General features: G+C 42.6%; 1 pseudogene across 1 annotated transcript; it reads left to right on the forward strand.

Moving 5' to 3' along the window:
* Positions 1-13023: 13023 nt before the first annotated feature.
* LOC309812219 (transcription factor Dp-1-like) lies at positions 13024-14577 on the forward strand (annotated as a pseudogene). The gene has a single exon. The product of its transcript is annotated as a transcription factor Dp-1-like (transcript).
* Positions 14578-14772: the final 195 nt, after the last annotated feature.

Here is a 14772-nt window from a genome sequence, read left to right on the forward strand (position 1 = left end):
AAAAGGATTTTCTAGATAGAGGAGACATACAACATGAACAAAGACAGACAGTTCCTACATGCCAGAAGCTGATATGTTTATTTGGAGAAAGTGAGAAGTTTAATATGGCTGGCACAAACTAAATATAAGGTAGGAGCATGGGGGTGAGAGTAAAAATAGTTTGGTCTGTGAAGATAAAGACTAACTGAATGAGAACAGGCAAAGCTATTCAGAGCTTGCTATAGCAAGGGAGTCAGTCACCATCACTTGTGTTTGGCAGAGACTCAAAGGCAGGCAGAGGAGTGGGAAAGCTTTATAGTGGAAAAAAGAGAAGGCTTTAGGTATGCTCTGATATCTCGGCTTTGGTCGATAACTGCCAGCTTCTCTAATTTTTTTTTTTTTTTTTTTTTTTTTTTTTTTTTTTTTTTTTGCAGTACGCGGGCCTCTCACCGTTGCGGCCTCTCCCGTTGCGGAGCACAGGCTCCGGATGCGCAGGCTCAGTGGCCATGGCTCACGTGCCCAGCCGCTCCACGGCATGTGGGATCCTCCCGGACCGGGGCACGAACCCGTGTCCCCTGCATCGGCAGGCAGACTATCAACCACTATGCCACCAGGGAAGCCCCTTCTCTAATTTTTGCCCCGGATTCCAACTAGGGACTAACTGGAGAAAGACAATTATGTTCCCCTAACCAATCACATAGGATGTTCCATTTCTAGTGAGCTGGCCACCAGCTTCTCCATACCAGCAACCTCTGATCATGACACACCTGGAGGCTTCCCTTTTCCACTATAAAGGTTTCCCTCTCCTCTGCCTGCCTTAAGTCTTTATTAAAATACAAGTGATTGTGGCTGACTCCCTTGCTATAGCAAGCTCTGAATAAATAGCCTTTGCTTGTTCTCATTTGGGTGGTCTTTATTTATTTCCACACAGTCAAGTCTAAGCTACCATCTGGACCACCTCAACTTTCCTCTTCAACTCTTGCCTTCTCCAATAATATAAGTTGATACCAATTATCTAAATCTTCCAAAACATACAAAATATTATAGTGTTTATGATGAAAAGCTTTGCACTGTGTTTGTAGTTGTCACTGTTGGTGCCCCTCTCCGTGCTCCTGACTCTATAGTGTATGCTTGGCTGATTTCCAATGGTCTGAGGGTTTTCTCTGGTGGCCTGTATTTAAACATTCCCCCAGCAGTCCATGACCAATTACTGAAGGCAATTGGTGTATAAATACCTCAGCTCCCTCACCCCTCCGGTGGGATGACTGAGAGGCATGCTTTCTACACCACCTCCCAGAGTTCCCCAGCAGGATTAAGGTACAGTTGCTCACAGTGGTAGCTAATTTGATAACTCACCCTTTCGTTAACTTCCTTCCTTTCCATCTTTGTCTCACTTCTCTATTCCTCTAACCAGTGTTTCCTAAGATCACATTCCAAATAAATTACTTGCTTTCAAATCCTTTCTTTAGGGTCTGCTTCAGTGGGAACCCAAGTAAATATAGTGTTAGAATTAGAAATAACCCAAATCACCTTTATTCTAATAACTAACAACTGCAGAAAGAAGAGAGTACCCCCCAAATGGGTTTTCACTGCTATATATGTCTTAGAAAAATAAAGAAAAGAGAAGAGGGGGGTGGGAATTGGTAATGCCATTAATAATTTACAGTATAACAGGCATCTGGTTTATTAACAGACAGTTTTCTAATAAGAAATAAGTTGTATTACTCTATGCAATTATTTAAGGCTTTTGAATTAACACAAAACTAGATGTAAAAGATTTCAATGCAAATGGTTAAAGACAGAATCAGTAGCAAAATAATGCTTTGGAAGAGTTGAGTCTTTTCATGGAATGGAAGAAAACTCAACCAAAAATCTATCATTTACGGTAAATGGGGGAGGTTTACCATTAGTTAAACAAAGTAGCAAGTGTTTTGCCAGCAGTTCTCAAATGTTTTTGGCTCAGGACACATTAATACTCTTAAAAATTATTAAAACTACAAATAGGAGACGGAGGAAGATGGCGGAAGAGTAAGATGCGGAGATCACCTTCCTCCCCACAGATACATCAGAAATTCACCTACACGTGGAACAACTCCTACAGAACACCTACTGAACGCTGACAGAAGACCTCAGACCCCCCAAAAGGCAAGAAACTCCCCACATACCAGGGTAGGGCAAAAGAAAAAAGAATAAACAGAGAAAAAAGGATAGGGACGGGACCTGCACCAGTGGGAGGGAGCCGTGAAGGAGGAAAGGTTTCCACACGCTAGAAGCCCCTTCGCGGGCGGAGACTGCGGGTGGCGGAGGGGGAAAGCTTCGGAGTAGTGGAGGAGAGCACAGCAACAGGGGTGCGGAGGGCAAAGCGGAGAGATTCCGGCACAGAGGACCGGTGCCCTCAGGCACACACCAGCCCGAGAGCCTTGTCTGCTCGGCAGCCGGGGTGGGCGGGGCTGGGAGCTGAGGCTCGGGTATCGGCTTTCAGTCGGAGCGCAGGGAGAGGACTGGGGCTGGCGGCAGGAAGAGAACCTGAAGGGGTTAGTGCACCACGGCTAGCCCGGAGGGAGTCCGGGGAAAACGTCTGGAGCTGCCGAAGAGGCAAGAGACTTTTTCTTCCCTTTTGTTTCCTGGTGCGCGAGGAGAGGGCATTAAGAGCGCTGCTTAAAGAAGCTCCAGAGACGGGCGCGAGCCGCGGCTGAAGGCGCGGACCCCGGAGACGGGCGTGGGACGCTGGGGCTGCTGCTGCCACCGCCACAAGGCCTGTGTGCGAGCGCAGGTCACTGTCCACCCCCCGTTCCGGGGAGCCTGTGCAGCCTGCCACTGCCGGGGTCCCGGGACCCAGGGACGGCTTCCCCGGCAAAGCGCACGGAGCACCTCGGGCTGGTGCAACGTCACGCCAGCCTCTGCCGCCGCAGGCCCGCCCCACACTGCGCGCCCCTCCCTCCCCTCTGCCTGAGTGAGCCAGAGCCCCCGAATCAGCGGCTCCTTTAAACCCGTCCTGTCTGAGCGAAGAACGGACGCCCTCTGGCGACCCACATGAAGAGGCGGGGCCAAATCCAAAGCTGAGACCCGGGAGCTATGAGAACAAAGAAGAGACAGGGAAATCTCTCTGTGCAGCCTCGCAGGCAGCGGATTAAAGCTCCACGGTCCGCTTGATGTGCCCTGCGTCTGTGGAGTGCATGAATGGACAGTGAATCATCCCAAATTGAGGAGGTAGACTTTGAGGACAAGATTTCAGACTTTTCCCCCTTTTCCTCTTTTTACAACGAATTATCCCAAATTGAGGAGGTGGACTTTGAGAGCAAGATTTTCAATTTTTTCCCCGTTCTCTTTTTGTGAATGTGTATGTGTATGCTTCTGTGTGAGATTTTCTCTGTATAGCTTTGCTTCCACCATATGTCCCAGGGTTCTATCTGTCCGTTTTTTTTCAATAATTACTTTTTATTTTAATAACGCTACTATATTTTATACTTTATTCTATTTTACTTTATCTTCTCTTTCTTTTTTTCCTACCTTCCCTTCCTCCCTCCCTCCTCTTTCTTTCCTTCTTTCTTTTTTTCTTTCTTCCTTTCTTTCTTTCTTTCCTCCCTCCCTCCTGTCTTTCTTTCTTTCCTTCCTCCCTCCCTCCCTCCCTTCTTCCTTTCACTCTTTCTTTTTCTTTCCTCCCTCCCGCCCTCCTTTCTTTCTTTCTTTCTTTCCATCCTTCCTCCCTCCCTCCCTCCTTTCTTTCTTCCTTCCTTCCTTTCTTTCCTTCTTCCTTTCTTTCTCTCTCTCTTTCTTTCTTCTACTAATTCTTTCTTTCTACTTTTTCTCCCTTTTATTCTGAGCCGGTAGATGAAAGGCTCTTGGTGCTGCAGCCAGGAGTCAGTGCTGTGCCTCTGAAGGGGGAGAGCCAGCTTCAGGACATGGGTCCACAAGAAACCTCCCAGCTCCACATAATATCAAGCAGCGAAAATCTCCCAGAGATCTCCATCTCAACACCAGCACCCAGCTTCAGTCAACGACCAGCAAGCTACAGTGCTGGTCACCCTATGCCAAGCAACTAGCAAGGCAGGAACACAACCCCACCCATTAGCAGAGAGGCTGCCTAAAAACATAATAAGGCCACAGGCACCCCAAAACACACCACTAGACGTGGACCTGTCCACCAGAAAGACAAGATCGAGCCTCAAACACCAGAACACAGGCACTAGTCCCCCCCACCAGGAAGCCTACACAACCTACTGAAACAACCTTAGCCACTGGGGACAGACACCAAAAACAATGGGAACTACGAATCTGCAGCCTGCAAAAAGGAGACCCCAAACACAGTAAGATAAGCAAAATAAGAAGACAGAAAAACACACAGCAGGTGAAGGAGCAAGATAAAAACCTACCAGACCTAACAAATGAGGAGGTAATAGGCAGTCTACCTGAAAAAGAATTCAGAATAATGATAGTAAAGATGATCCAAGATTCTATTTCCAAGATCCAAAATCTTGGAAATAGAATAGACAAAAAGCAAGAAACAGTTAACAAGGACCTAGAAGAACTAAAGATGAATCAAGCATCGATTAAAAACACAATAAATGAAATGAAAAACACTCTAGATGGGATCAATAGCAGAATAACTGAGGCAGAAGAACGGATAAGTGAGGTGGAAGATAAAATAGTGGAAATAACTGATGCAGAGCAAAATAAAGAAAAAAGAATGAAAAGAACAGAGGACAGTCTCAGAGACCTCTGGGACGACATTAAACACACCAACATTCGAATTATAGGGGTTCCAGAAGAAGAAGAAAAAAAGAAAGGGACTGAGAAAATATTTGAAGAGATTATAGTTGAAAACTTCCCTAATATGGGAAAGGAAATAGTTAATCAAGTCCAGGAGGCACAGAGAGTCCCATACAGAATAAATCCAAGGAGAAATACGCCAAGACACATATTAATCAAACTGTCAAAAATTAAACACAAAGAAATCATATTAAAAGCACCAAGGGAAAAACAACAAATAACACACAAGGGAATCCGCATCAGGTTAACAGCTGTCTCTCAGCAGAAACTCTACAAGCCAGAAGGGAGTGGCAGGACATAATTAAAGTGATGAAGGACAAAAACCTGCAACCAAGATTACTCTAACCAGAAAGGATCTCATTCAGATTTGATGGAGAAATTAAAACGTTTACAGACAAGCAAAAGCTGAGAGAGTTCAGCACCACCAAACCAGCTTTACAACAAATGCTAAAGGAACTTCTCTAGGCAAGAAACACAACAGAAGGAAAAGATCTACAATAACGAATGCAAAACAATTAAGGAAATGGGAATAGGAACATACATATCAATAATTACCTTAAATGTAAATGGACTAAATGCTCCCACCAAAAGACACAGATTGGCTGAATGGATACAAAAACAAGACCCATATATATGCTGTCTAAAAGAGACCCACTTCAGACCTAGAGACACATACAGATTGAAAGTAAGGGGATGGAAAAAGATATTCCATGCAAATGGAAATCAAAAGAAAGTTGGAGTAGCAATTCTTATATCAGAAAAAATAGACTTTAAAATAAAGACTATTAGAACAGACAAAGAAGGACACTACATAATGATCAAGGGATCAATCCAAGAAGAAGATATAACAATTGTAAATATTTATGCACCCAACATAGGAGCACCTCAATACATAAGGCAAATACTAACAGCCATAAAAGGGGAAATTGACAGTAACACACTCATAGCAGGGGACTTTAACACCCCACTTTCACCAATGGACAGATCATCCAAAATGAAAATAAATAAGGAAACACAAGCTTTAAATGATACATTAAACAAGATGGACTTAATTGATATTTATAGGACATTCCATCCAAAAACAACAGAATGCACATTTTTCTCAAGTGCTCATGGAACATTTTCCAGGATAGATCATATCTTGGGTCACAAATCAAGCCTTGGTAAATTTAAGAAAATTGAAATTGTATCAAGTATCTTTTCCGATCACAATGCTATGAGACTAGACATCAATTACAGGAAAAGATCTGTAAAAAAAACAAACACATGGAGGCTAAACAATACACTACTCAGTAACGAAGTGATCACTGAAGAAATCAAAGAGGAAATTAAAAAATACCTAGAAACAAATGACAATGCAGACACGACGACCCAAAACCTATGGGACGCAGCAAAAGCAGTTCTAAGGGGGAAGTTTATAGCAATACAATTCCACCTTAAGAAACAGGAAACATCTCGAGTAAACAACCTGACCCTGCACCTAAAGCAATTAGAGAAAGAAGAACAAAAAAACCCCAAAGTGAGCAGAAGGAAAGAAATCATAAAGATCAGATCAGAAATAAATGAAAAAGAAATGAAGGAAATGATAGCAAAGATCAATAAAACTAAAAGCTGGTTCTTTGAGAAGATAAATGAAATTGATAAACCATTAGCCAGACTCATCAAGAAAAAAAGGGAGAAGACTCAAATCAATAGAATTAGAAATGAAAAAAGAGAAGTAACAACTGGCACTGCAGAAATACAAAAGATCATGAGAGATTACTACAAGAAACTCTATGCCAATAAAATGGACAACCTGGAAGAAATGGACAGATTCTTAGAAATGCACAAAACCTGCCAAGACTGAATCAGGAAGAAATAGAAAATATGGACAGACCAATCACAAGCACTGAAATTATAACTGTGATTAAAAATCTTCCAACAAACAAAACTCCAAGACAAGATGGCTTCACAGGCAAATTCTATCAAACATTTAGAGAAGAGCTAACACCTATCCTTCTCAAACTCTTCCAAAATATAGCAGAGGGAGGAACACTCCCAAGCTCATTCTACAAGGCCACCATCACCCTGATACCAAAACCAGGCAAGGATGTCACAAAGAAAGAAAACTACAGGCCAATATCACTGATGAACATAGATGCAAAAATCCTCAACAAAATACTAGCAAACAGAATCCAACAGCACATTAAAAGGATCATACACCATGATCAAGTGGGGTTTATTCCAGGAATGCAAGGCTTCTTCAATATACGCAAATCAATCAATGTGATACACCATATTAACAAATTGAAGGAGAAAAACCATATGATCATCTCAATAGATGCAGAGAAAGCTTTCGACAAAATTCAACCCCCATTTATGACAAAAACCCTGCAGAAAGTAGGCATAGAGGGAACTTTCCTCAACATAATAAAGGCCATATATGACAAACCCACAGCCAACATCATCCTCAATGGTGAAAAACTGAAACCATTTCCACTAAGATCAGGAACAAGACAAGGCTGCCCACTCTCACCACTCTTATTCAACATAGTTTTGGAAGTTTTAGCCACAGCAATCAGAGAAGAAAAGGAAATAAAAGGAATCCAAATCGGAAAAGAAGAAGTAAAGTTGTCACTGTTTGCAGATGACATGATACTATACATAGAGAATCCTAAAGATGCTACCAGAAAACTACTAGAGCTAATCAACGAATTTGGTAAAGTAGCAGGATACAAAATTAATGCACAGAAATCTCTGGCATTCCTGTACACTAATGATGAAAAATCTGAAAGTGAATTCAAGAAAACACTCCCATTTACCATTGCAACAAAAAGAATAAAATATCTAGGAATAAATCTACCTAAGGAGACAAAAGACCTGTATGCAGAAAATTATAAGATACTGATGAAAGAAATTAAAGATGATACAAATAGATGGAGAGATATACCATGCTCCTGGATTGGAAGAATCAATATTGTGAAAATGATTCTACTACCCAAAGCAATCTACAGTTTCAATGCAATCCCTATCAAACTACCACTGGCATTTTTCACAGAACTAGAACGAAAAATTTCAAAATTTGTTTGGAAAAACAAAAGACCCTGAATAGCCAAAGCAATCTTGAGAACGAGAAACGGAGCTGGAGGAATCAGGCTCCCTGACTTCAGACTATACTACAAAGCTACAGTAATCAAGACAGTGTGGTACTGGCACAAAAACAGAAAGATAGATCAATGGAACAGGATAGAAAGCCCAGAGATAAACCCACGCACATATGGTCACCTTATCTTTGATAAAGGAGGCAGGAATGTACAGTGGAGAAAGGACAGCCTCTTCAATAAGTTGTGCTGGGAAAACTGGACAGGGACATGTAAAAGTATGAGATTAGATCATTCCCTAACACCATACACAAAAATAAGCTCAAAATGGATTAAAGACCTAAATGTAAGGCCAGAAACTATCAAACTCTTAGAGGAAAACACAGGCAGAACACTCTATGACATAAATCACAGCAAGATCCTTTTGGATCCACCTCCTAGAGAAATGGAAATAAAAACAAAGATAAACAAATGAGACCTAATGAAACTTCAAAGCTTTTGCACAGCAAAGGAAACCATAAACAAGACCAAAAGACAACCCTCAGAATGGGAGAAAATATTTGCAAATGAAGCAACTGACAAAGGATTAATCTCCAAAATTTATAAGCAGCTCATGCAGCTCAATAGCAAAAAAACAAACAACCCAATCCAAAAATGGGCAGAAGACTTAAATAGGCATTTCTCCAAAGAAGATATACAGACTGCCAACAAACACATGAAAGAATGCTCAACATCATTAATCATTAGAGAAATGCAAATCAAAACTACAATGAGATATCATCTCACACCAGTCAGAATGGCCATCATCAAGAAATCTAGAAACAATAAATGCTGGAGAGGGTGTGGAGAAAAGGGAACACTCTTGCACTGCTGGTGGGAATGTGAATTGGTACAGCCACTATGGAGAACAGTATGGAGGTTCCTTAAAAAACTACAAATAGAACTACCATATGACCCAGCAATCCCACTACTAGGCACATACCCTGAGAAAACCATAATTCAAAAAGAGACGTGTACCAAAATGTTCATTGCAGCTCTATTCACAATAGCCCGGAGATGGAAACAACCTAAGTGTCCATCATCAGATGAATGGATAAAGAAGATGTGGCATATATATACAATGGAATATTACTCAGCCATAAAAAGAAACGAAACTGAGCTATTTGTAATGAGGTGGATAGACCTAGAGTCTGTCATACAGAGTGAAGTAAGTCAGAAAGAGAAAGACAAATACCATATGCTAACACATATATACGGAATTTTTTTTAAAAATGTCATGAAGAACCTAGGGGTAAAACGGGAATAAAGACACAGACCTACTTGAGAATGGACTTGAGGATATGGGGAGGGGGAAGGGTAAGCTGTGACAAAGTGAAAGAGAGGCATGGACCTATATACAGTACCAAACGTAAGGTAGATAGTGGGAAGCAGCCGTATAGCACAGGGAGATCATCTCGGTGCTTTGTGACCGCCTGGAGGGGTAGGATAGGGAGGGTGGGAGGGCGGGAGATGCAAGAGGGAAGCGTTGTGGGAACAGATGTATATGTATGACTGATTCACTTTGTTATAAAGCAGAAACTAAAAAAAAAAAAAAAAACTACAAATAGAACTACCATATGACACAGCAATCCTACTACTGGGCATATACCCTGAGAAAACCATAATTCAAAAAGAGTCATGTACCACAACGTTCATTGCAGCTCTATTTACAATAGCCAGGAGATGGAAGCAACCTAAGTGTCCATCATCGGATGAATGGATAAAGAATATGTGGCAGATATATATAATGGAATATTACTCAGCCACAAAAAGAAACGAAATTGAGTTATTTGTAGTGAGGTGGATGGACCTAGAGTCTGTCATACAGAGTGAAGTAAGTCAGAAAGAGAAAAACAAATACTGTATGCTAACACATATATAGCATTGGGAGATCAGCTCAGTGCTTTGTGGCCACCTAGAGGGGTGGGATAGGGAGGGTGGGAGGGAGGGAGACGCAAGAGGGAAGAGATATGGGAACATATGTATATGTATAACTGATTCACTTTGTTATAAAGCAGAAACTGACACACCATTGTAAAGCAATTATACTCCAATAAAGATGTAAAAAAAAATTATTGAGGATTCCAATGAACTTTTATTTACATAGTTTATATTTATCAATATTTACTATATTACAAATTAAAACTAAACTTAAAGAGAATTAATCTATTTTAAATAGCAATAATAATCATGAAAAATACTTTGAAAAATAATAAACTCCCCCCAAAAAACCAATTTTCTCTGAGAATAGAGGCATTGTTTTACATTTTTGCAAATCTCTTTGATGTTTAGCCAACCAGAAGACAGCTGGATTCTCATGTCTGCTATAGATTTAATCTGTTATGATACCAGATGCCATGTAGCCTCTGGAACACTTCATTCCACATTCATAAGAGAAAGATAGTGAAGAAAGCAAATAATGGCATAGCATTATTTTGAAAATAGTTTTGACTTTATGGAACTCCTGGAAGGATTGGGGGATCCCTAGGGTCTCTGAACTACACTGGAAGAACTCTGCATTAAAGGATACACAGATCAGGGTAGCAGGGAGCACACATTCTATTGAACATAGTTATACTGTAGGAGATAGAAGTTGAGGCACCCAGTCTCTCTGGTCTTGGCCTTTGGCATCTTTCTAACCTGGGGAGCCACATCATTACATCCTTATATGAAAGTAACACTCTCTTGCTAACTGACAAGTCTCCAACACCTGTTGCTCATATTCTTCCCATTGCTATTTATTGCTGCTGCACATCACCCTGTGCCCAAGGATAAGGACTTTCCAGTTTCTGAAGCACAGAGGTTTGGGGGGAGGGGAAATGTGCCAGCCACTGGCAGGAATCTGACTTAGGCCCAGCTTTCAGAGCATGACTAATCTTCACATGACTTGACCACATTTCTTTGGTTGGATCACACAGGGAGAGTCAAGCTTCCTTCTCAGCTCAGAGCAAGATTTGGGCACAGCATATATGCAGAGCACAGTCATATTAGATCCAGTGAGAGTTCCTCTTTGCAAGGCACTTCATCTACTGTTCTTTTTTTAATTGAAATATAGTTGATTTACAATGTTGTGTTAATTTCTACTGTACAGCAAAGTGATTCAGTTATACATATATATATATATATATATATATATACACTCTTTTTAAAAAAAATAAATTTATTTATTTATTTTTGTCTGCGCTGGGTCTTCATTGCTGTGCGTGGGCTTTCTCTAGTTGCGGCGAGCAGGGGATGACCGCTCCAATTTCCAGATGAACTTAGGGTGTGTGACAAATTGTGCTCTCTTGAGGACTAGCTATCATTTATCTTGAGAACATGTATGTGATGGGTTGCATCTACTTGGCTATATAAAAGTGTGAGATTTCTTTCTGTCTTTACAATCTCTTAGGACACTGCCTGTGATACACATCACATTTTAGTTTAATGTTCACTCAATTGAAAAAAAAACTGTTTTCTTTTTCTACTATCTTCATGCAGAGGTTTACTGGGCTGGGGGAAGATTTTGTTTCTAATTATAATTCCCCAACAAATGTATATTATTCTTTGTACTTTTGTTTTCTTTTTTTTTTTTTCAAATCAGGAAGATAAAAGATATATTCATGGACAAGTATTCAAAAATGTTGTCTAGGTACTTCCCTGGTGGCGCAGTGGATAAGACTCCGTGCTCCCAATGCAGGGGGCCTGGGTTCAATACCTGGTCAGGGAACTAGATCCCACATGCATGCCACAATTAAGAGTTTGCATGCCACAACTAAGAAGCCCACGAGCCGCAACTGACCTGGCGCAACCAAATAAATAAATAAATAAATAAATAAATAAATAAATAAATAAATGTTGTCTACTTTCCTATACTGCTCTTTCCCTAAAGCAAACTTTATTTTGTTTAGCAACTAAGCCATTTTTCCCCATGCTGCTAACTTATGAAAGTTTTTGCATTTAAATGTCTGAAAAACTGTACTGAGACCTTAGTATTAAACACATATTTTAAGATTAAGAGCCTTTAGAAGAGTTTTTTCCCCTCTCAAACATGTTTTCTAGTATCTGTCAACTGAAAAAAAAATGCACACCCAGAAGTTGAGAATTATGTTTTATTTGGGGCATTACTGAGGACTTAAGACTTAGATAGCTCTGAGAGACCGTTCCAAAGAGGTAAGAGTGGAACCAGGATACATAGGAATTTTTGCAAAAAAAATCCCAGGTAGTCAAACATCAAAAGATAACTGCTAGGACTTAATTAAACTTCAAAGCTTTTGCACGGCAAAGGAAACCATAAACAAGACAAAAAGACAATCCTCAGAATGTGAGAAAATATTTGCAAATGAAACAACAGACAAAGGATTAATCTCCAAAATATATAAACAGTTCATGGAGCTCAATATCAAAAAACAAACAATGCAATTAAAAGACCTAAATAGACATTTCACCAAAGACATACAGATGGCCAAGAGGCACATGAAAAGATGCTCAACATCACTAATTATTAGAGAAATGCAAATCAAAACTACAATGAGGTATCACCTCACGCTGGTCAGAATGGCCATTATCAAAAAAATCTAGAAACAATAAATGCTGGAAAAGGTGTGGTGAAAAGGGAACCCTCCTGTACTGTTGGTGGGAATGTAGTTTGATACAACCACTATGGAAAACAGTATGGAGGTTCCTTAAAAAACTAAAAATAGAAATACCATATGACCCAGCAATCCCACTACTGGGCACATACCCTGAGAAAACCATAATTCAAAAAGAGACATGTACCAAAATGTTCATCGCAGCTCTATTTACAATAGCCCGGAGATGGAAACAACCTAAGTGTCCATCATCGGATGAATGGATAAAGAAGATGTGGCACATATATACAAATGGAACATTACTCAGCCATAAAAAGAAACAAAATTGAGTTATTTGTAGTGAGGTGGATGGACCTAGAGTCTGTCATATAGAGTGAAGTAAGTCAGAGAAAAACAAATACCAAATGCTAACGTATATATACAGAATCTAAATAAATAAATAAAATAAATGGTACTGATGAACCTAGTTGGAGGGCAGGAATAAAGATGTAGACATAGAGGGTGAGCCCCACGCCCCGGCGCCTCGGCAGGGCAGGGACCCTGGCCGAGCGCCACCGGGACCACCATCCTCTGCCCGCCTGCCCGCGTGTGCGCTCCCGGTGTCCACGCGCCGACCGCCCGCCAGAAAAACCATTTTTCTTCTCTGGAGGGTGAACATTTATAGCATCGATTTCACGGATCTAGTAACATGGCAAAAGATGCCGGTCTAATTGAAGCCAACGGGGAACTCAAGGTCTTCATAGACCAGAACCTTAGTCCTGGAAAAGGTGTGGTGTTCTAGTGGCTGTTCATCCCTCCACAGTAAACACGCTTGGGAAGCAGGTCTTGGCAAAGACGTTCGGACAGTCCAATGTCAACATCGCTCAGCAAGTGAACCAGCCTTCCAGACCCCTCACCTTGGTCTGCCGGGAAGCGTAGCAGGAAAGGGGAGAAGAACGGCAAGGGGCTGAGGCATTTCTCCATGAAGGTCTGCGAGAAGGTGCAGCGGAAGGGGACCACGTCCTACAACGAGGTGGCGGACGAGCTGGTGGCAGAGTTCAACGCCGCTGACAACCACATCTTACCGAACGAGTCGGCTTACGACCGGAAGAACATCAGACGGCGAGTCTATGACACCCTGAACGTGCTGATGGCCATGAACGTCATCTCCAAGGAGAAGAAGGAGATCAAGTGGATCGGTCTGCCCACCAACTCCGCCCAGGAGTGTCAGAACCTGGAGGTGAAGAGACAGAGAAGGCTGGAAAGAATAAAGCAGAAACAGTCGCAGCTCCAAGAGCTTATCCTGCAGCAAATCGCCTTTAAGAACCTGGTGCAGAGGAACCGCCAGGCGGAGCAGCAGGCCAGCCGGCCGCCCCCCGCCAACTCTATCATCCACCTGCCTTTCATCATCGTGAACACCAGCAAGAAGACGGTCATCGACTGCAGCATTTCCAACGACAAGTTGGAGTACCTGTTTAATTTTGACAACACGTTTGAAATCCACGATGACATCGAGGTGCTGAAGCGCATGGGGATGGCCTGCGGGCTTGAGTCCGTGAGCTGCTCCGCCGACGACCTGAAGGTGGCAAGAAGTTTGGTGCCGAAGGCGCTGAACCCTCCGTGACAGAAATGGCTCAGGGATCACTCGGGGGTGTCTTTGTCACGTCGGCAGTTTCAACTGCCAACGGCACAAGGCTCTCTGCCAGTGACCTGGCCAACGGTGCGAACGGGGCGCTGGCCACGAGCTCCAGCGGGTCGCAGTACAGCGGGTCCCGGGTGGAGACCCCCGTGTCGTACGCTGGGGAGGACGACGAGGAGGACGAGGACTTCAACGAGAACGAGGGGGAGGACTGAGCCCCACCGGCTCCGGGGACACGTCTGGGGAGGAGAACTTCTGTGAACGTGGGTCTTTCTGTTTCTTTTGTCCTCCTCCCAAGAAGAGCTCGCTGAGCCGCTGGGCTCGGCGTGCGCCACGGATAAGCAACGCGCCGTTCTCTGCGGGGTCCTGACGAGCTGCGCCGTGTTTGAGGCCCACGCACGGCCTCTATTTACTCTTTTGGATTTTGTGTTTTCGTTTGCTGTTTTTTAAGAGTCAGAGTTCATTTCGCCCCTTCACAGTTCTTGCCGAGTTTGCTGGAGACGTTGTGCTACGTCCGCGCCGAGGGAGATAAAGGCCCTGCTGCCCGGCGGGCCCGAGGCAGCCGCCGAGGGGGAGGCGCCACGGAACCGGCAGAGGGCGAGGCTCTGCCTCTCGACGTTTTATTACGACCTTATTTCCCTTAAATTATATTGACTGCGTGACTCCATCGGGTTTCTACTTTGGTTTTGCTCTGTGTTGCAGCCGACGAATTGCG

The sequence above is a fragment of the Mesoplodon mirus genome (genome assembly GCF_964341445.2).
Source record: "Mesoplodon mirus genome assembly, chromosome: 11".
Taxonomy (NCBI): domain Eukaryota; kingdom Metazoa; phylum Chordata; class Mammalia; order Artiodactyla; family Ziphiidae; genus Mesoplodon; species Mesoplodon mirus.